General features: G+C 37.2%; 1 long non-coding RNA gene across 1 annotated transcript in view; it reads right to left on the bottom strand.

Moving 5' to 3' along the window:
• LOC118143245 (uncharacterized) overlaps positions 1-12,268 on the bottom strand; it is a 116,267-nt gene extending 103,999 nt beyond the window's left edge. Inside the window, exon 1 of the long non-coding RNA XR_004727485.3 lies at positions 12,079-12,268. This is a non-coding gene — a long non-coding RNA (uncharacterized LOC118143245). The remainder of the gene's footprint in view (positions 1-12,078) is intronic.
• Between the last annotated feature and the right edge of the window lie 8,686 nt (positions 12,269-20,954).

The raw sequence follows: 20,954 nt of genomic DNA on the forward strand, positions 1-20,954 counted from the left end.
TCTCCTTCTGTCCTCTGGGAGTGCTCTGAAACCTAGGGTCTTTGTACATCTTGCTGAAAAACATTTCATGGGGCCAAGTGGACCCAACTGCTGAGAGAGCTGAGGTCGATATTTGTGGTGTTTGTGAAGCAACCAATGATGAGTAACACATCACTTTGCCTTGCTTCCCAACTTCCAGAATATGGAATATGTACTGAATCAAAAAAATCTATACATGGCACCGACTCTACAATAGCTAGAGTACATGGGTCAGGTATCAAGGGGTGAAAGTAAGTATGCCCACTCTCTCATCCAGGGACCACTTGCAGGATTGTGCTTCCTGCCCCCACACTTTATTCTTGGGTATGGGGCTCACATCCACCAGAGAATTAAGTAATGGCTCCACTGAACTGGAAACACTGTAATTATGACCTGGCTACTTTAAGCTCATCCTTTCTGTGGAACTATAGACAAAGAAAGAAGTTACTATGTGATAAAAGCAGCAGGGAAGATTATATGTGGAACTCAGGCAATTCGCTGAAGGGTCTTTTAATATTTCCATGCTAACTAATAATCATCAGTGGGTAACGACAGTAACAACAAACCCAAAGAGATTTGGGCAAGCAAGGGCTTATTTCCATCAGGAATGAGGGTGTGTCTTATCCCACCAGGCAACTAACTGTGAGGAAAATCTAAAATGATAGAGGATGGAGTTAATAAATGTCATTCATGGCCTCAGCAATAGCTTCAGCAGCCGAAACAATACCTTGTTTCTCTAACCCTCATGGCTTAAGTCTTGCAGACAGCAAATGACAAACAACCTGGAGGAGGATTCTACCAGTGATTGGACCTGTTCTTCTCTCTCTCTTTCAAAAGGAATAAGAACACACACACACACACACACACACACACACACACACCGGGAAGAGACCCCTTATTGTAGTACAAGAGCCAGAAATAAGAGGGCAAGAATGACCTCGGAGGGGAACAGATAAAACATCTTGGGTCAGCTTTAGATTCCTTTGGCTTCACCCAACTCAGAGGCCCTTGGGTATTTGTTTTGCATTGGCTATTGCTGTATCGACACACTTAGTACAGGTCAGCGTGGTTCTACCAATTGAGGCTAATCACACACTTGCTCAGGAAAGCTGGACTCTCTTTCATGACAGATGCCACACAACCAGGCTGACAGACATGTGTCCAGTGTATCTCTCTCCCCAGCTATTTTCACACTTAGATGAAACACTATACCATGGAATTCAGGATCCAGTTTCCCAAAAGCCACTCAGGAAGCCAAATAATGTACCTGGAAAGTGCAGAGGAATTGATATCTTGTGGGGCAAAGTTTGAACAGCAGGGAAAAGGGGATTGGAGAGAGCCAAACAGGTCAATTCCCTCTTCTTTCTCTTTACAGCCTCTCTAAAGACATCTGCAAAGCCAAACAAGCACCTCCAACAAGCTATCTGCTGAGCACATCACACTGCACAGCTTCCTATACTTCCCTGCCTTCATTTTTCCCCCCACTTTTATTCATCCGTCTTTACAAATCCCAGATAGAGCATCTGCAATTAATCTTGGCCCAGATGCTATTTTCTTGGGGACCATGGAAAAGGCAGATATAACAACAAGAACAACCATATGAAATTATTATCATTATAGCAAAGCTTACATTTATTGAGTCCTACTCTGCCAAGCACTGTTCTAAACATTAACTCATGTAATCCATTGATAGCAGGAGTCATAGCTTATTCATCTTTGTAACCCCAGTACATATCACATAGCAGGGCAGATGATAGGTAGTCTCAGAAAATGTTTGAGAAACAATACATGTCTCCATAACAGAGGTTCGAAGCTTGTCATTTGCAAGACTTCCATTTTAATTTAGCTGTATTTCTCTAAAGCAGTCCTAGTGAGCACCTACCATGTACCAGAAATTTCCACCTATTTTATCTCATTAGTACCCCAAATTGTCTAGTACTATGACATTATAATATGTTGATTTTATAGGTAATAAAACTGAAACGAATAGAGGTAGAATGCAATCTCAGAATGGACATGTACTTACCCTAAGTTAGAAAACAATATTAAATAAATTATTTAACAAGTCTGAGCCTTTTAAAGGGTGTAATGAATAAGAAATGCCCCACTTTCTTAAAGGGCTATTGGCAGGGTGAAAAGCGAATTGTTCTACAGGTGCCAATTTCCAAATATTGATGAGGAAATTTGGGCTCAAAATATTAAAAGACTTGTTTAGTGTCCTAAAAAGTTTATAGTATAGACAGGGAATTTTTCTCTGAATCAACTGACAGAGAAATTTATATTATACCTTGTTGTGGATCTTGGGTAAAAGTAGAAAACAGATTTCAGATGTCCTCATTCTAGCCCTCTGTGTCCCCACAACACATATCCAAATGCAGCAGGTAGGAGTACAGCAAGTAAGTTTAAAACTTACTTTTAAAGGGACTGCATACCATGAAAACTTTCAAGAGACCGGCGCACAGAGGACTAACAGTTTGCCAATGTGAAAGCAAAGGTTTCCTTATTAATAAGTCCCTGGCACCTGATAATTCTCCCAGGTCTTTTATTTCTGCTGATGGTGAGTTTGTAAGTTTAATAATATATCTTAGATAAAAGAAAAAAGTGCATGTACAGACAATGCGACAATGTCTACTTTTAAAGCAAAACAAATTTGGGTTGTTGAGTAGAGTCAAAAAAGGAGCCAAGGATAATAGTGAATAGCACCAACAAATCCTGTCTACTTAGTAACTACAGGGTTCATGTTACGGACACAATGTAGAATTCTATGTCAGAGATATGGAAGCAACACTTATGCAATGGCCAGACTCTTGCACTTCTAAGCAATATATTCTTCCCTGAGACTGTCAGGAGTGGTTTAGCATGAGTTAAAGGAAGATGTTCTATTTTTTCTTTTTTCTTAAAATTTTAATTAACATATAATAATAATTATATATATTTTGTGGGTGCAGTGTGATTTTTCATATTTGTATACATTGTGGAATGATTATATTAGGCTAATTAACATGTCTATCCTCTCACATACTTAATTTTTGTTGTGAGAACACTTAAAATCTACTCTCAGCAATTTTCAAATATACATTATTATTACTGTGGCCACCATGCTGTGCATTAGATCTCCAAAACTTCTTCCTCCTATCTAATGGAAATTTTATATCCTTTAACGAGCACCTCCCTATGTCCCTAAGTCCCCAACCCCTGATAACTACCATTCTACTTTCTGCTTCTCAGTTACATACAAGTAAGATCACGAAGTATTTGTGTTTCTGTGCCTGGATTATTTCACACAGCATAATGTTCTCCAGGTTCATTCATGTGGTTGCACATGACAGAATATCCTTGTTTTCTAGGGCTAAACAGTATTCTACTTTGCATATATACCACGGTTTTTAGTCTATTATCTGTGGATGGACACTGATCTTGGCTATCCTGAACAGTGCTGCAATGAACATGAACATGAAGTTATCTCTTTGAGATACTAATTTCATTTCCATGGAAACCCCAAAAGTGGGATTGCTGGATCATATGCTGGCTCTATTTTTAATTGTTTGAGGAACCTCCATACTGTTTTCCTTAATGGTTGTTCTAATTTACATTTCTACCCACAGTGCGTAGGATTTCTTTTTCTCTACATCCTTACCAATACTTGTTATTTTTCATCCTTTTTTATAATAATTATCCTAGCTGGTGTGAGATGATGTTTCATTGTGGTTTTGATTTGCATTTCCCTGATAATTAGTGATGTATGTTCAGCATTGTTTCCTATACACATTGGCCTTTTGTATGTCTTCTTTTGAGAAATATCTATTCAGGTCATGTGCCCATTTTTAAACTTTTATCTGGTTGTTTTCTTGTCTATTTGTTGAATTCCTTATGTATTTTGGATATTAATCCATTATCAAACATATGGTTTGCAATTTTTTATTTTTTACACAGGGTCTGGCTCTGTCACCCAGGCTGGAGTGCAGTGGCATGATCTCGGCTCACTGCAACCTGTACCTCCTGGGCTCAAGCAATCCTCCTGCCTCTGCTCCCAAAGTAGCGGAGACCACAGGTGTGTGCCATCAAACCCAGCTAATTTTTGTATTTTTTGTAGAAATGGGATTTTGCCATGTTTCCCAGGCTGGTCTCAAACTCCTGGACTCAAGCAATTTACCTGCCTTGGTCTCCCAAAGTGCTGGGGTTACAGACGTGAGTCACCATGTCTGGCCAGGTGTGCAAATATTTTCTTCTAATCCATAGGTTGTCTCTTCACTCTGTTGGCTCTCTTTGTTTCTGTGCAGATGCTTTGTTTTTGATGTAATCCTATTTGTCTGTTTTTGCTTTTGCTACCTGTACTTTTGGGGTGATATTGAAAAATCATTGCCCAGACCAAAGTAATGGAGGTTTTCCCTTATGTTTTCTTTTAGTAGTGTAATAGTTCAGGTCTTCCATTCAAGTCTTTAATTAATTATGAGTTTATTTTTGAATATGGTATAAGAAAGGGGTCCGATTTCATTCTTCTGCAAGTGGGTATTCTGTTTTCCCATCAGCATTTATTGAAAAGACTCTCTTTTCCTCATTATGTGTTCTTGGGGAAATAATACATTGCAACACCTATGCTAAAAAATCATGACTATATACACATGGGTTTACTTTTGGGCTCTTTATTCTGTTTCATTGGTTTATACACCTAATTTTATGCCATTATCATGCTGTTTTGGTCACTATACTTTGTAACTTATTATGAAATCAGGTAGTATGATGGCCTCCAGATTTGTTGTTTTTGCTCAAGATCACTTTGGCTAGTAGAGGATTTTTATGGTATCACACAAATTTTGGATTGCTTTGTTTCTTTTTATGTTTAAAAAAATTGGAATTTTTTAATTGGAATTTTGATATGGATTGCATTGAATCTAGAGATTGCTTTGGATAACATAGACATTTTAACGATGTTAATTTTTCCAATGTGTAAACACAAACTATCTTTCATTTATTTGCATCTTCTTTAATTCATTCATCAATTTTATAGCTTTTAGTATATAGACTTTTAACCTCAGTTAAATTTATTTATAAGTATAATTTGATGCTATTATAAACTGGATTGTTTTTTTGATTTCTTTTTCAGATACTTCATTTTTAATGTATAGGCATGCTATTTATTTTGTATGTTGAGTTTGTGTCCTACAACTTTACTGAATTTTTTTATTAGTTTTATCAGGGTTTTTTGGTGGAGAGTTTTCTATACATAACATCATGTTGTCAGCAAAGACCATTTAACTTTTTCCTTTTTTATTTAGATGCCTTATACTTATTTTTAATTATTGCCTAATTGCTCTGGTTAAGAAAAATGTGCTCTCTAAGCATAGCATTTAGAATGTATCTGTGGTTACAGAGTGGGATCTTGGCATGTCTCGTCAATGAATGGTGTTGAGAGGAAACTGGAATTCAAGAAGTCCTGTGTATCCTCTAATTTTTACAGTCTTATGCAATTGCATAGCTAGAATTTGTAAAAGCTATAGTAACTTGAACAAAACCACAGAGGCTAGATTTTCCATATTTTGTTAGGCCCCATTTAGCTAAAGCTATGGTATGGGAGGTATGCCTGGAAATGTCGCTTTTAGTAAAACTGCAAGAGGACTTTGAATGCTTTGTGGGCATTTGTGAATGTTCAGTAGGCTATGAGAAATTAATTAAGGTTCCTGAAAAATGAAGTGGCATGATTTGAAATTTACTTCAGAAAAATTAATCCTGCCATACTGTGTAGGTTGAATTGGAGTGAAAAATGCAAATAAGTAGGACAATCAATTAAAAAGATGATTATAGTAGTTCAGAAAAAGAAGAAATGAGGCTTCCCAGGGACTCATTTACTCTATGCTCAGTTCTCAGATTGTGTTATGGAACTTTGAAGTTGCCAGATAAGAGGCTTCCAAAAGAAAAAGTAGGTGTCCTTGTCATTCCCAGGAATTCTCATGGTAAAAGGAAAAGATATATAAGAGATTTCTGGGGAGAGAAAAAAAGACTCTAGATCTTTGTGGCAGAGACTGCTGAATGCAATCTCATAGACATTTCCCCCTTCTCTCATTGTAACAGAAACCTAATATTTTTTTGAGATAACAATGAACCTAACTAAAAGACTGCATTTCCTATCCTCCTTGCACCTGACTGTGGTAGAATGAAAAATATCTGGGTAACAAAAAGTGGTACAAATAGCAGAAAAGCTGCTAAAGGAGGCTGACTTAACTGGAAACTGGGGTGTCCTCTTCCTACCTGTTGCCAGCCTGGAATGACGAGGTACTGCTGTTCCAACAGCCATCTTGGACAACGAGGTGACCTTGAGAATGAAAGCAATATACTTATGGTGGTGAAGCAGAAAATGGCCCTGAACATCTTTTGCACGAGAGGCAAATTTCTCTCTTGTTTGAATCAGTATTGATTGTTTGGTATTGCCTATTAATATTATACACAGCTGAACCTAGTCCTAATCAATATACCCAGTTTGCAAAAGTAAATTTGGGAGCATGGGACATAGACTTAGACTTGACTATCCTAAAGTAATTACTTAATTATTAAAGTTAAGAATTCCAGAGATACAAACTACATTAACTGCTCACCTCCTACAAGGCTCCAGCTATTAAATCTACTCTATATAGCCTCCACCAAGATGGCATTGTTTTCAATTGTTTCCTAAAATTCTGTACAACATGCATCTTCTTATTTATCCCTGCCACCATTACTTTAATTTGGTCTCTCTTATTTTCTGTGCCTATTGACACAAGCCTCCTAATTTGCTTCCCTAGCTCTAGTTTTATCCACCCCTCACTCCACCCACAGAGCTTACCTGTCTTCCACACTGACAACAAAATGCCATGTCCAAACCCAAAGCCAATTACATAATTTCTTACATAAAACCTTAGCACAGCTCCAGATTACCTGGCATTGAATTTTTTCTGTTTCAAGCTTATCTCCCTGTAATCTGCTCCCCATACTCCATTTTCCATTTACATCTCTTCTTAAACTCCTGAAGTCACACTGCCCATGACACCTGTCTTTTCACTGAAGTGCTCTCCTCTTACCCATCTTGCTGGCTTTTGTCCAGATTTAAAGACTGTGGTGGGTATCTAAGGCAGGAGTTCTCAAATGTCTTGGTCTCAGAGTCAGAGTGAGTCTACTCTTTAATATTATTGGGGATTGCGAGATGATTTGCTCATGTCATTTATATCTATTAATATTTAGCATGTAGAGATTTAAAATGAGAATGATTTTTGCTATTTACATCTAATTCATTTTCAAATAACAGTAATATGTGCTAAAATATATTAAAAATTTTATTTAAAGATTTTTTTCAAAAGAGTCATGAAAAACTGGCATTGTTTTATATTTTTGCAAATTTCTCTAATATCTGGTTTCATAGAATACAGATTTTAATATCTGCATCAACATTCAATCTGTATTGCTATGTTGGTTTGGTTGAAGTTCATGAAGAAAATTTGGAAGATTTTGTGGATATTATTTGAATCTGCACAAAAATTCAAGAAGTGGTGACCTCTTGTTAGCTGCAATATGGAGTCTGAAACTATACTAATGAACTTTTTGTGTTACAGTGAAACCCATTGATCAACCTTAAATGAGTTATTTATGCACGATCTCCATAGCATCATGTGTGAGTCATTTGAAAAACATCAGTTTAATGAGCCGTGTAAGTCTTCCAAATATTGATACATTAACTGCACAATATCAAAAAAAAATACATTTTTCACTGTTACCACGGATCTTATCCGTAAAGCCTTTAAGCATTAGAAAACCATCAAGTTACAGTGGCAGATATTAAAATTATACTTTTTATGTGAACGCTCAAATTTTATCACTGTCAACAAATATTGTTAGTTGTTTCCCTTTAAATACTTACTTTCTTCAGGAATATGTCTGCCTAACACCTAGGTCTGAACAGCCAGAGTTTTTCTATGTCATTCTTCCAAATAAAAACGATTTTCCATGAAAAAAGGCAGCTAGTTCAGTTTGCAATGAAATTACACAACTACTTTTCTTTAAGGCAGCCTTTGTACTTTAGTATAAGCAAAAATCCTCATGGCACAACTACCTTGCCCCTCAGATGTTAAAAAGGTGTTACATAAAGTTGATATTTAATAAAAGTAATATTTTTTACTGATTATTCATGAGAATTCCTAAAGAAAACTGGCATGGTTCACTGTGAGTACAAGGTGCGTTAAAGAATACAATGACTACGTACACAATTTGGTACTGCTCAGCATGCTATGGTACCTGCAGTTTTACCTACCATTCCTTTTGCACCATCAATACAAATGGTAACAGAGTGAAAAAAATAAAGAAAATAATAGCTTAGGGTTATTAAGAAAAGAGTTTTGACCTCATGAACCCCCTAAAATCACCTTGAGATCTTCAAAGGCCCTTGGACTATACATTGAGAACTGCTTGTCTGTGAAAAAGTTTAATCTTCCCCTCTTTGAGGAGTTGCCACCTTTCTACTCCTTTGATAAGGCTCCTGTGGAAGCTGCCCATTTCTAAGTAAGCCTGCCCCACCACTACCTCTGACTGATTGGTCTCAGAGTGACCCAATGAATCCTTTCCCTAGGAAATTTGGCCTTAGAACTTTGAAAAGTAGACAGTTCACTGAAGCAGCCTCTTTTAGTGTCTGAGCCTGTAAGATATAAAGCTTTAGAAGTGTCAGTGACAATACTTCCTGTCAAAGCAACCAAAGGACAGAGGAGACCATCTGCACGGAGTGAGAGATGAGAGCTGGAGAGCGATCAAATGTTAATGTTCAAATAAATGGATTGTCCTTAGGTCCTGCCATGTTGCCATTTTTTCTGTTAATACCCCAGTATCTCTACAATAAAGGCCCCTCTGAGATGATATTGTTTATAGAAGTTTTCTGTTACTTAAAAGCATCCAAAAAAAAAATTCTGTTCAAGAGATATCTCATCTGTGAAGCTTCCTTGACTCCATCCTCTAAGCAGAATTGATCATGTCAAATCAATTGGTTTACCAAAATTGAACCTAGTCCTTTACTGTAGCACCTGGCTCACTGTAACCGTACTGTACTGTCATGGTTCCTCACCAGAATGTTCCTCCTAACAAACTGCAAGCACTAAGAAAGTGGTATAAGTATAGGACTTTTTAAAAACTCAAATATTAGCAAATTAAATGTATAAATGCATAAGTTAGGAAAAAGTGACAGAGAGAAAGAAGAAGGAATAAAAGGGCACATTCACACAGACATAAAATTTTATTCTCTTCCTTCCTAGCTAAGCCATTTTGGCTTTCTGAACCTGCACCAACCCACTTTCAAAATACCTAGCCCCCTAGGCTGAAGCTGCAATTCAGACACTTAAATGCCTTCACTAAGTAAAGTTTTCCCAAGTTATGGAACTTTATCCTTGCTGGCTCAGTTAGAAACACTGATGTTGTGGAAACCATATTTTTGATCATTCCTCTAGGAATCATGAAAATTGTGATGTTTATATGACTTTGTGTTTTATAAACAAAACTGTATAAATTAGAGGCATCCAAATAGACCCCATTTACCTTCCCCATTAGTCGAGAAACTTGAAAATTAAACCCCTCAAACCATTAAATAAAATACCCAAATATAAGTGTTATGACTCTTTGACAATCTTTTAATATTCATTTCCTCACCTGTAAAACAGGGAAAAATCTCCAACAGAGTTCCTGTAGAGGTTAAATGAGACAGTATCTTTCTAGCAATGTACTAGCATGGGGTAAGCTAAGTCTATTATTTCACAAGCTTTTTTTCTCTCCCAGAAACATTATGTACTTCAAGCTTCCTCTCAGGAAGTTTGGATTGAAATAACATTTATAGATGAGCTAAGTCAGAGGATTGGCCTAAATTCACATAGCTTAGTAACTGCCACTGCCGGGGGCCCAACGCAGGCTTCCTGACTTCACATCCTGCTTGTCCATGACACCTGTGGTCTCTCCCCTTCAGGCAAAGAGTGCTAAGATTTCAGTTCAAGTATTTGAGTCTACTTTTGGTATTTAAGCAAATGAAATTGTAAAGAACTGAAAATAATAGTGAACATTCGAAGACATTACAAGGTATGTGAAAGTAATGACAAGCAGATTTGAAATAACAAGACATGAATTTTGGCTGGTCACTGCACTGACAGCAGCTTGGCAAGTTGGGCAAGTCAGTTAAGCAAAAGGCACGGCAATTATGTTATGTGCAAAGTGGAATTTTTTTCTTGTCCTGCAGGGAAAGGGAATGAATTCATTTTCTGAGCATCTATGTTCAGGCACCTCACAAGCATTATATTAATTAATTCTTATAACAATCCTACTCCATCTGTATTATTATCCCTATTTTTTCTGACAAGAAATCTGGGGTCTAATAATTTAATTTGCCCAGGCTCACAAAATTAGTGCCTGTGATTCCTACCACCCCAGACTGTTCTACCTGCCTTAAAAGATCACTGTGAGATAAAACGAAATAAGAGATGAGAACAAACATGTCACACTGTCCAAAATGGGATACTTACTGGTGACTAATTCTCAGCTGCTGAGTCAGGAAACCGGACTTTGAAGTTCTTACCTCTCCACTTGCTATTAATATCTGTACAGGCTTGTCGACATCACTTTACTTATCTGAACCTCAGTTTTCTGAACAATAAAATGGGGCAAAGGATCGCATCAGCGCCTGCCTTAGAGACTGTTAGGAGACTCCAGCAAGATCGCAATTGTAAAAACCCTTTGTGCTCTGTAGAGCCCTATACAAATGTATGCTATTATTATTATTGCTATTACCATTATTATTACACCATGTTCTTTGGGTAAGACATTTATGTTAAACTGACACAGCATATAATTGGAGTGCTCAAGTTAAATAAATGAAGTCAGCTGTCTGACTCCTTTAAGATAAATGATGTTATTACAACATAATTGTATAACCCCATATAGCTTACAGCAGCAAAAGGATGTGTATTTCACATGCCCTCCTATAATTACATCCCCATTATAATTTTGCAGTTAGTTGCGATGAGCTCTGGTCATGAAAACATGCCAATTTTGTATGGGATTGAAGTCTGCCTAATTTTAGCAAATTGAGAGTCACACAAAAGAAAAGAGATAAATACTATGTTGTTATTTTTCATTAGAGAATTGCTATATTAAGAGGCTGCGATCCAGCTGTGTTTGTTTAAATAAAAGTGTGATTTGAATACCTCCTACAGCTAATGTTCCTGCCAATGAATAAAAGATAAAAATGCGGCTCTCGTTGGATGGGAGTCTCTGCGTTCTAGCTGACTCGGAGATTTATTGTTCCACATAAGGAAGTTGAAAGCGTGGAGGGCAGACCACACGCAGCGGCCTTTTGTGTATTGTTTCAAGCCGAATCACTAATAGATTTCTTCCACCGAGGCTCCCAGCAATTCAGCTGTGCTCATATGCTCCACTTAACTGTGAAAAAAATAATAATAAAATAGTAATTACGCCTAAATGGCAAATGCAGCCCAGCTCAATGCCACAAGGAAGAAAGTAAACAGGAACAAATACCATTCAGAGAAGAAATGCTGTATTTTAGTGTCCTAGTGATAATGGATTTAAGCCTCCTTTATTCTTTCAAACAGACTCCTCTCACTCATATCCTAGTGCCTCTCTTTCCCCTGTGTCTCCTCTAAAAGCTAGCAATATTCTCCTGACAGTCGTTGCCCTCAAGCCAGCTGACTCAGCATCAGAGGAAATGTGATACCCAGACTATAGAGAATGTAGTGCAATTCTAAAGCATCAGAGTGATGTTCTAGGAGCATGGCACACTGGGATATAGACAGGGTTAAAATCTCCACCCTCAGGCAGATCCCAGTCTAATTAATGGATGTAAGATATGCCTTCCCCATTCTTCAAACTGCTAAGCGTATTTTTTTGGAAAAATGCCATTATCTCACTGCTTGTTCTTGATCACTCAATTCTTGCAAAATTCTACTTTTTATCTTACAGTAGCCATAGCAGACTTCTTATAGACACACATACACACACACACACACACACACACACGTGTGTGGACACACAGCATGCTATCTCTTACCTCACTTCAAGACTTTGCAAGCACTGCCTACCTTCTCTACTGACTTCCTTCCCTCCCTTACTCATGTAGCAGTCTCCTACTCATTTTCATGATTTAATTCAAACATTGGTTCCCAGAAATCTTCCCTACACCACTCTGACATATGCGCCAAGTGTGGGATGAGCAGACCTCCTCTCCGTTACAAGGATGTACTGCATAATCTGTCTTGCTGATCCTCAGCTCAGGAGCCTGGACGGGGCTGGAGAGACATGCATCATGCGTTTCCTGATCCCATTCTGGAGCAGAGGGAGCATATTTCTTCCTTTCTCTCCCCACCAATCTTTATCACTCACTAGTATCATAGTCATCATGAGCAACTGTCACTGATAGGAGTGTGTTTCCAGATGAGTTAGAGCTGGAATAAGGAGACCTAGAGTTGACTGAAATGTTCTGTTTGCTTCTCTGTCTCCCCTATTAAGCCTTTGAGGGTGGGAATTGTGTCATTTCACCTCTGTAACCTCAGGGTCCCTAACACTGACAAGAACTTTATAGATGTGTAGTATGATGGATGGATGGATGAATAGATGAATGGATAATAAAACATAATCTAGGAGGGGAGACTGGTGGCATATGGAAAGTAAAAATAAGTTGCAATGAGAGCCAAAATAAGATATGGTTCATTTACAGATGGAAAATAATGGAGGATCCATATGCGAAAAGTGACCATAGAGGTAAGACCTTAAAGTGTTTGTGCTTAGGAACTGAGCATCCCAGGAAGAGGGTACAGTAAAAGTAACTACTGAGCACACCAGAACCTACACTATCCAAAGGGTCCAGTTCCTTTAGAAATCAACACTTTGAAAAGTATTGTTCCAGTAAGAACCAACTTCTGAGAACTTAAAAAACAATCTTCAAGATCTACCTGCATAGATACTGAAAAAAGAGTCAGTTTTGGATGGCTTTGTTTCACTACTTTGGTAAAACCCAAATCTGGACTAACTAGCTTGATTTTCCATCTTTCTGTTCCTTCAAAGACTCAATACATATGATTCACATCTACAATATGGACTCAATATATTGAATGAAGTGACTGAATTAACAAACTCAAAATTACCATCACTGGAGACAATAAAAGTGTCACATCATTTCAGCAGAGTCCCCACTTGATGGTGAAGAAGAATTGCTTGGCTTTTAGGTTGGGGAGAAGAAGCCTTCTTACTGACTGCTTAATCCTGTGCACATTATTTCATTCCCTCTTCTACAAATGACGTTAAAAACAGTTGCATCTAAAGCTACTCTTGAAATCAAACGAGACAACTATTAGGTTAAACCTCATGAAACTGCTATTTCATAGGTTAAAACCAGCAATTTTATGTGGTTCAATCTAACAGAACAGTGATTAGAGTATGGTAAATGCTCAATTTACATTAACAATAAATCTTTATTGTGTATATATGATAAATACTGGTTTAAACCCAACTTATATTGTTTTGAAGCAGTTAATCAATAAGTCACTTACTGTTCTAACAGAACAATAAGTCCCTGAGAATACCCCAACTATGTGTTCTGGGAACAGTTTAGAAAACATTGTAACATATTCATTTCTTAATTTTTGCTGTTGACATTTGTCAAGTATATTAAAAAGATATTTTCATGTTCAAAAGCCTTCTTTAAATTAATTTTTGCCACCAGTTCACCAGTAACTTATTGTTCATCTATAAAATGAAGTTGATGATATTTGCCTTATAGGTATACTGAAAGGGCAAAAAGAAATTCAAATTGCCAATGCAAAGAAGGTACTCAACAAATAGAACACTGGATGATTGCAAAACACCAAGATCTATGAAAAGAGTAAAATATTTCATACACACACACAAAAAATTATAGGGATAAAGTTTATTCAAGAGCAAGTTATAGCTATAGGCATTCTGACCTCATGTTAAAATATTTTTTTAATTGAAATTCTGTGACCTTGCATGTAATTCTAAAGAACTGGTGTGTTGGGGCTGACTTAGTTAAGGCCAAGTGCAGACATGAGTGGCTGCTTGCCAGAAGCCATTGACTCTTGAAGTTCCAGGAATGTCAGAGAGTCTGGTTTATACTGTCTGAGTCAATTGAAATAGCCAGATTGCCAAAAACCATCCAAATAGTAACTTTCACGACCAAATTAAAAGTACATGTTTTTTTCCTAAGGATATGGCATGGGGATCAAAACTAGATGTGAACTACTCAGAAGGATCTGATTAATAGCAGAGGTTTCTGAACTAGAAGCACATGAAGAATGTGTTCATTTTTACCATCAGAAATGTTTATTATACTTATCAGCAATAATAATAAACTAAGTTACAGCAACACACTAAGGTGCTGGGAAGACATGGTTTTTATCAAGTGAAAATATTAATATCCATCCAATAAAGTAATTTATTTTGGTTACATTTGGAATATCTGAGAACTAGTATGTGGGGATTGCAAGAGGATACTGTCGGGGAATGTTTGCAGAGTGTATACAGGGGCCTGCTATAACAAGGTTCAGAATGCACACTTGGGGACATCAGTCTCGCACACTAAATTTGGAGGGCACATCCAAATTGGAGGGCACATCACCTCCAAATGTGATGCTGAAAATAATCACCGAATCTCAAAAGCCTTCTTTACTTCGAAGAATTTAGATTGGGGATGATGTGAGATATTCTAAGGGAATTTCTTAGAGATTATCCTTCCCAAAAAGGGAGGGGAAATCAAAGCAAAAGAAAGACATTCTGAACTACAGGGTGACGCATACAAATAGGAAGAGAGAGGAGGTTTCCCTTTCAAAACCAGCCCTGGGAAGTTATTCAGGTGTGGCACCAAGAAGCAACAGGGGATGAGGACTGACAGTGCAGGCTCCTGGCGTTGTCTTCATCTTGTCCACTGCCAGTTCCACCACTCTGAGACCGTGGACAAATCATCTTACCTCTCTGAGCTTTCGTTTTTGCATCTGCTGAGGAGGCTACCAATATCTGCCTTATGGGAAGTAAGCAGTGCAAAGCACAGAGAGTCTTTAGACAGTACATGGAGGTAGGTGGGCCTTCAGTTTGCTCCGCCCCTTAAGGAAGACTTTGAGTTAGGAAGGAACAAATGTCAGGCCCCTCCCGAGGTGTCAGATACCCAGGCTCCTTTCCAGTGGAGCTCTATGGTCCCAAAGAGAAAGAGGAGGAACGCTACACAGGTAGATTCTTGAGATGTTAGCACAGGAGCACGCTGAGCTCTGAGGAGATGAATTTGATCTGGGAGTGATGGTTGGCTTGGAAATGTTCCCAGCCTCCGGCCTGGCCTGGTCTGGCAGAGGCTATGGCACTGAGCAGACTAATCAGCTCCAGGCTGTGGTGTGATTGCTGCAATACTGGGGGAAATGATAAATTTTCTCCTGTCGGAAGTCTGAAATCAATTTAGCATGAGACCTTGGTCATCTGAGAAAGAGTCTAAATGAGAACCAGGAAAAGTTGAACGTGAACATAACTTTTTAATATCCTTGACAGATGCCAACAGAAAAAGTTAAGAAACGAATAGGATACAATGTTTTCTAAACTGTTCCCAGAACACATACTTGAGCTATTCACAGGGATTCCACCAAAAAAAAAAAAAAAAAAAAAAAAGTGTTCTATGGTCAGATAAGTCTGGAAACTGCTACACACAGTATTTATGTTCATCTGGTACATGTAATTATATTCATATTCTATATATAATTCATTATATTCATCAAACAATTCCCATTAGTAAAACAAATGCTCTGAGAAAACCTGTAATAAAAAATTTTTTATTTTGCTCAATCTTGTGTTTAACCCCTGCGTTCGAGTGCTGTTTTGTTTTCTTTTCAGAACACAATACCTATGAACACATCTCAAAACACCAGTGTTCTTACGAAGTCAAGTTGAGAAAGGCAGAGGGTAAAATATGTTCATGTCAATTAACTACTTCTACGTGTGTCTTCCTTCCAGGGTCCTGACTAGTCCCTCCCAATGTGAAGATGACTCCCATGAGAGACCTTTTCCATTTTCTTCACCAGAAGACTTACCTCTTTCAAGCCTTCTTTAAATTAATTCTCCACCAGTTCAAGTTAGGAGGCTTCCCCTGTACTCTCAGAGTCCTCAGGTTTAGTACATGTGACAACATGCTTAAGTCTTTTAGAGTCTGTTGTCCCTACTAAGCTGTGAATTCCTTAATGTCACACTTGTGACTGAGACACCCTGTATCCCAGCAACTATTCAAATACCCACCAAACATCCTTCACATGCCTATTAAAACTCTGCTAAGCCAAACTTCAAAGGTTGGACAAAAACCACCGTGCTCAGTGTGAAAGTCAAAGTAATTCTGAGAGTTTCTCTCCAAAGGTAATTGTTTATTCCCATGTTGGTTGCCTGTACAGAATTGGAGAAAACCACTGTGTACAAGAAAAGGAAGAAAAGGAAGCTGGAAACTTATCTTACTTAACTTCTTGCCTTCCAATTGGGAGACTTGTCTGTGGTGTATTAACAGCTGGCAAGAAACTTCATTCTGTTAGGTTGGTGCAAAAGTAATTGCTGTTTTTGCCATTAAAGATTTTATCTCAACAGGAGGTTCAGGATATATTCAGACTACTTCAATCCCACCACCCGTGTTCTGGTTCCAGCATTTAATACCTCTCATGAGTGATATTACATAGAAATCTACACTTTATTTCTTCCTTCATCACCTTACACAAGATTTGTTACTTTCCTTATTAACAATGGGTGCCAATTTTATTGCAAACCATACAATGTGTTCTCACCTGTGTAATATTATGTGGTATTTCCTGCCTCAAAAAATTACTTTATAGAACCTCATGCCAGCAAATGAAGTCCAAAATCTCATATCCTATCATTCAGGAATATCTAAAAACTGGCCCATACTTTATATCAGTTGCAAAACTGAGGTTGATAGTTTTGGCGTTTATGTTATTAAATCTTCTTTGTCTAAGTACTCAAATAATAAATTTTATGCTAATTTAGTTTCTGAATATATTTGCTTTTTTATATAGCAATCTAAAACACTTTTATTTTTTTACTAAGCTGCTAAACAAATATATTGCACAGATGTTGTATTTGTTAAGCTCAGATATTCAGAAGTATCAATTTCTGCTACTTCACTCAAACATATTGGGTTCTGAATGGTCCCTAAATGTCTTTACCTTAACTGCATCTTTACTAATCAATTTTATTGAGAAATAAGTGTACAATTTGATGAGTTTTGACATGTGTATATACCCAGTTAACCATTGTAGTCATGAAGAAATAGAATATAATGTATCCCTCAAAAAGGCACCCTCATGCCTTTTTATAGTTAATTGCACTCACCCTTTGCCTTTGGCAACTACTGATCTTATTTCTACCACTATAGATTTATTTGACTTTTCTAGAATTTTCTATAAATAAAATATTGAAAATATACTCTTTTGTGTATGCCTTTTTTCACTTAGAATAATGTTTTTGAGATTCATTCATATAATACACTTTAAAGTATTTCATCCTTTTATTAAATATTCATGAGTAGTACCCCATTGTATTAACATGTCAAAAAAATTTATTCAGCGAATATATCAAGAAATTGTTTATTCAGCCTTCTATTGAAGGAATTTGGGTTGTTTCTACCTGGGAACAATTACCATTAAACCTGCAATGAATATTTCCATATACAATGTGTGAGGACACGTGTTTTCATTTTTTGTTTCTTTTGGTTAAATAATTGGAAGTGGAAATCCTGCGTTGTGTGGTTAGTGCATGTTCAATTTTATAAGAAGCTGCCAAACTGTTTTTCAAAGTGGTTTTGAGTTTTTACATATATATCGCAATGTATAAGATACTCAGTTCCAAATTCTTACCAACACATGGTTTTGCAGTCTTTTTAATGTTAGGCATTCTAATGACTATGCAATAGTATCTCATTTTGATTTTAAATTGTATTTTCCTGGTGATTAATGATGTTGATCATCTTTGCGCTTATTGGCTGTTTATATATCTTTCTTGATGAACATTTCATATATATTTAAAATTTGTGCCTATTTTTGACTGAGTTGTCTGTCTTCCTATTGTAGAAATTCATAATGTGTTTTGCATGCCAGTCCTTTACTATACATATTTATTATTAATTTTCATTTTTATTTTCTTAAGTGTATTCTAAAAGCACTGGTTTTGAATTTTGATAAAGATTATGTGGTTTTTTTCTATTATGGTTTTAAACTTTTTGAGTCCTAATTTAAAAATATTTTCCACCCAAATTTGCAAAATGTCTTCTGCATTTTCTGCTGGAAGTTTTAAAGTTTTAACTGTTACATTTAGATCTATTATCTCCTGTCAGTTAATCTTTGTGCAGTGCGTTAGGTAAGAGTCAAAGTTGTTGTTTATCCCCAGATATGAACATCTAGTTCCTCCAGCATGTTTTGCAAAAGTGACACTCATTTCTCCAATTGATTGCTTTACAACTTTTGTTATAAATTAATTGATATAAAGTGTACATCTACTTCTGGACTCTCTACTCTGTTTCACTGATGTAATTGCTCTCCTTACAAGACTATCACACTATCTAGATCACTGAGGCTTTATAATTAGTTTTGACATAAGGAGTGTGTATCGTCCAACTTTTTTTTTCAAAATTGTTTTGGCTATTCTAGGCCTCTTTATCTTTTCATGTAAATATTATAATCTTATTATCAATTTCTCTACTTTAAAAACCTGATGACATTTTGGTTAGTATTGAGTTGAATCTCTAGATCATTTTTTAGAGAAATGGCTTCTTATCAAACTTTAAAGATGATGTTTCCGGCCAGGAACGGTGACTCAAGCCTATAATCCCAGCACTTTGGGAGGCCAAGGTGGGCAGATCACCTGAAGTCAGTTCAACATCAGCCTGGCCAACAGAGTGAAACCCCATCTCTACTAAAAATACAAAAATTAGCCAGGTGTGGTGGTGGGTGCCTGAAATCCTAGCTACTTGGGAGGCTGAGGCAGGACAATTGCTTGAACCTGGGAGGCGGAGACTGCAACGAGCAGATATGGCACCACTTCACTCCAGCCTGGGCGACAGATCAAGACTCCATCTCAAAAAAAAAAAAAAGATGGTGTTTCCCTGTCTTCTCACTTACAGTGTCTCTGATGAGCAGTATGTTGTCACCTTTAACTTGTTTCCTCTATACATGTTTTCTTTTTTATCTGATTGCTTTAACGTTTTCTCTTTATCACTGGTTTTGAGCAATTTGATTACAAGATATCTTGTGTAATTTTCTTTCTATTTTTTGTACTTAACATCCATTGATCTTCTTGATTCTGTGTGTTTATAATATTCATCTAATTGAAACCAGTTTGGTGATTACATCTTCAAATATAATCAAATGTAATTATAGTTTTTCTGGCCTTCCTTCTCTTAGTCTTCAAGGACTCCAACTATATCTATGTTAGGCTACTTGCAGTTGTTCCATGCTTATTGGTTTTTTATTTATTTTTATTTTTTAGACGGAGTTTCACTCTTGTTACCCAGGCTGGAGTGCAATGGAGCAATCTCGGCTCACTGCAACCTCTGCCTCCTGGGTTCAGGCAATTCTCCCACCTCAGCCTCCTGAGTAGCTGGGATTACAGGCATGCACCACCATGCCCAGGTAATTTTTTGTATTTTTAGTAGAGACGGGGTTTCACCATGTTGACCAGGATGGTCTCGATCTCTTGACCTCGTGATCCACCTGCCTCGGCCTCCCAAAGTGCTGGGATTACAGGCTTGAGCCACTGTGCCCGGCCTTTTTTTTCATATTTAAAAACTTTTTTTCTAGTTTCTATTGCTAGAAACTAGAAAAGTTTCTAGTTAACTAACCTTTTATTCTGCAATGTCCCATCTACCATTAAACCTCTCAACTGTATTTTTCTATTACACATTCTGCTTTGCATCTCTAAAAGTTTGATTTGGGCTTTTTTATTTCTTCCATGTCTCTGCTTAACTTTTTGAACATATGAAATACAGTTATAACTGTATTAACATGTTTGTCTGCTAATTTTATTTTTGTTAGTTCTGGGTCAATATCAACTGATTGATTTCGCCCCATTATGGGCCATATTTTTCTTGTTCACTTCATGCCTGATATAAAATTTAAAACCAAATTTGATAATTTTACCTTGTTTTGTGTTGGATACTTTTTGTATTTCTATCAACATTTATGAGTTTTCTTCTTAGATGCAGTTACATTCGTTGGAAACAATTTGATCCTTTCAGACCTGGCCTTTGAGATTTGTTAGGTGGGACTGGAACACTGCTCAGGATGGGGCTGTTCATTCCCCACCACTGAGTCAAATTCTTTGGATAATTTACCTAATTTCCAGTATGGAAATTTTCCAGTCTGGCTGGCAGAAATAGTCACTTTCTCCAGCCCTGTGTGAATGCAAGGCACTATTCCTTCTAACCTTCTGGGTTTGTAGTGAATCTATCCAGCCTCAGGTAGATTCTCTACAAATATTAGTCGCATACTATGTTGAATATTGAAGAGGGATCTTCTGCAGATTCCTGGAGTCCACTCTCTGTGCAGCTCTCTCCACTCCAGCACTCTGACTGGCAAATTCCAGGTACCTTTATATCCGTAGATGCTAAGCTCCATCTCCTCAATTCAAGGGATTCAACAGGCTCCGTGATGATTCCTGCTCCCTATGCAATAGCCTGGAAACTCTCTCAAGGCAGTTAGGTGCAGCAATAACGAGGTTCAATTAATTTGCTTCCTGTCTTCCTTGAAAATCACTGGGGTGTTTTGTTTTTGTTGTTTTGAAGGGTTTTGTTTCTTTCTTTCTTTCTGGTTTGTTTCAGGTGGGAGAGTAAATCTAGTCCCTGTTCTTACACCTTGATAAGCAGTAAAAGTCTATCTCTGTTCATTAGG

The sequence above is a fragment of the Callithrix jacchus genome, chromosome 7 (genome assembly GCF_049354715.1).
Source record: "Callithrix jacchus isolate 240 chromosome 7, calJac240_pri, whole genome shotgun sequence".
Classification (NCBI taxonomy): Eukaryota; Metazoa; Chordata; class Mammalia; order Primates; family Cebidae; genus Callithrix; species Callithrix jacchus.